This window comes from Halichoerus grypus, chromosome 13 (genome assembly GCF_964656455.1).
Source record: "Halichoerus grypus chromosome 13, mHalGry1.hap1.1, whole genome shotgun sequence".
Taxonomy (NCBI): domain Eukaryota; kingdom Metazoa; phylum Chordata; class Mammalia; order Carnivora; family Phocidae; genus Halichoerus; species Halichoerus grypus.
In genome coordinates, this window is record NC_135724.1 from 42389979 (window position 1) to 42392264 (window position 2286).

A 2286-nucleotide genomic window follows, 5' to 3' on the forward strand; every position below is an offset into this window, starting at 1 on the left:
CAGGCCCTGGGGATGTGCTATGGCTCGTCCTCTTTAGTTTAGGTTGCTGCAACCTTGGACCTCAGCAGAAGTAGGATTGGGGGTCTGGCATTCCTCACCAGAAGCCAGTCTGACTGCCTGGGGCCCTTTTGGTTCCTGTAAGGCTGTAGATCTATAGCCCGGAGGCCACAGTTCAATCCTCCATTCTGGCCTCAGAAAGTCCCTCCGCCGCACCTGGCGGGGCCTCTGGGTGAGGGACTGCCACACAGTGACTCTGAGCAGAGGGTGGGGCAAGTCATCCACCTGCTAAACTCCTTATGGAGGAATCTGAGGCTAGGGTCTCTGGCACCCGGAGCAGGACGTGTTTCCTATACCATGACTTTCTTGCTGGGCCCAGAGAGATCCCAAGATCCCTCCCTTCCCTAGGAATCTGGGAAGAATGGTTATGGCTTCAGAAGCTTTGTCCTGATTGGCCATTCTCTGAGCCACCCGTGACGCTCAGCATCTCAGCCTGTCCTCTTCTTTCCCGGCCCCTTTATCAGGACCCGAGCTTACTCTCCTGACACACCCAAAGTCACATAACCCACCCTGTGGGTTCCACTTGCACCTTGGAAAAAGGCCTTTATTATTATGGCAAAATTTTTTTAAACTGAGATCAAATTAACACATACTATTGTGTTAGTTTTAAGCTTTGCGCAGTGGCAGTATCGTAGCCAATGAGGTTTATCCGAGGCGCGATTATGGCTAATTGAAAACTATTGTGTTAGTTTTAGGTGTACAGTATAATGATTAGATATGAAATTATCACCACAGTAAGTCTAGTTAATAACCATCACGACACGTAGTTAGAAATGTTTTTCTTGTGGGGCGCCTGGGTGGCTCAGTCCTTAAGCGTCTGCCTTCGGCTCAGGTCATGATCCCAGGGTCCTGGGATCGAGCCCCGCATCGGGCTCCCTGCTCAGCGGGAAGCCTGCTTCTCCCTCTCCCACTCCCCCTGCTTGTGTTCCCTCTCTCGCTGTGTCTCTCTCTGTCAAATAAATAAATAAAATATTAAAAAAAAAAAAGAAATGTTTTTCTCGTAATGAGAACTTTTAAGATCTACTCTCTGATCAACTTTCAGATATGCTGTACAATACTAGCCATAGTCACCATGCTCTACATTACATCTCCAGGATTCATTTATTTTATATCTGGAAGTTTGTACTTTTCGACTACCTTCACCCATCACTGCCCCCTCTTGCCAACCACCAATCTGTTTTCTGGATTTATGAGTTTGGGATTTTGTTGTTGATGTTGTTCTTTTGTTTATTCATTCTTAGACTCTACATGTAAGAGAAATTGTACAGTATTTGTCTTCCTCTGTCTTATTTCACTTAGCATAATGCTCTTAAGGTCCATCCATGTTGTCACAAATGGCAAGATTTCCCTCATTTTTATAAGTTCCAACAATATGATTTACAATAAAAAATACATTTATTTCTCATGCACCTTGGGTTGGCTGAGACTCTGATTGATGTTTTCTTCACTCCAAGACATTGACAATGATCCATTTCACGAACTCATGGTCCATTGGCTCAAATAAGTAGAATGGTGATGCCTGAGTTCAACACAGTAGGGAGACCTGACCTTCTAGAGAGAAGAGCAATGGGACAGGGAGCATTAACTATGGTAGACTGTGCAACCAATTACCACACCTATTACATCTAACGAGACCAGATCCATTGAGTGGCTCAGGATTCACTCACTGTATCTCAAAGATCCCATCTTAAAGAGACATTTTAAGATGTGAGAAATATTTTGAGATGTGATCAGGAATATCTTAATAGAAATGCCAGACACACTTCTGCTGTAAAAGTCTTAAAAAAAAAAAAAATGTTTTCTGTGGATCCTAGTGGCTTTCATAATAAAATTGCCTAGTAGATGCATGTGAGTTACAGTCCTGCTCTCTGTATCATGCTCTGCCATTTCTATCATGATGATTTCCATTCTGTTAGATTTGCCATGAAGGAGCCTGCCTTTCCGGCAATAGCAACCTCTGTGAGTTACATGCAGCAGAGTTCTGTAGCCACAGAAGCAAGAAAGCCTACCAACATTTTGCCTTTGCATAAAAAGACATTTTGAAATATCATCTTTGTATCGGTCAGTTCCCCACAAATAAGTGTCTCTTCCTTCTGAAATTCTTTTTATAAAGCACATGACATGCCCTTAATCTACCTTTCCTATCAGTGCACAACACATCACAAATTAGAACATTTTAGAAATTTATATGAAATGAGGATAACATATATGCTTTCTCTGACTTGGAAA

The 2286-nt window shown here is 43.0% G+C and overlaps 1 pseudogene; it reads left to right on the forward strand.

Annotated features, from left to right (window-relative positions):
- Positions 1–666: 666 nt before the first annotated feature.
- Positions 667–745, forward strand: LOC118550370 (U4 spliceosomal RNA; annotated as a pseudogene).
- Positions 746–2286: the final 1541 nt, after the last annotated feature.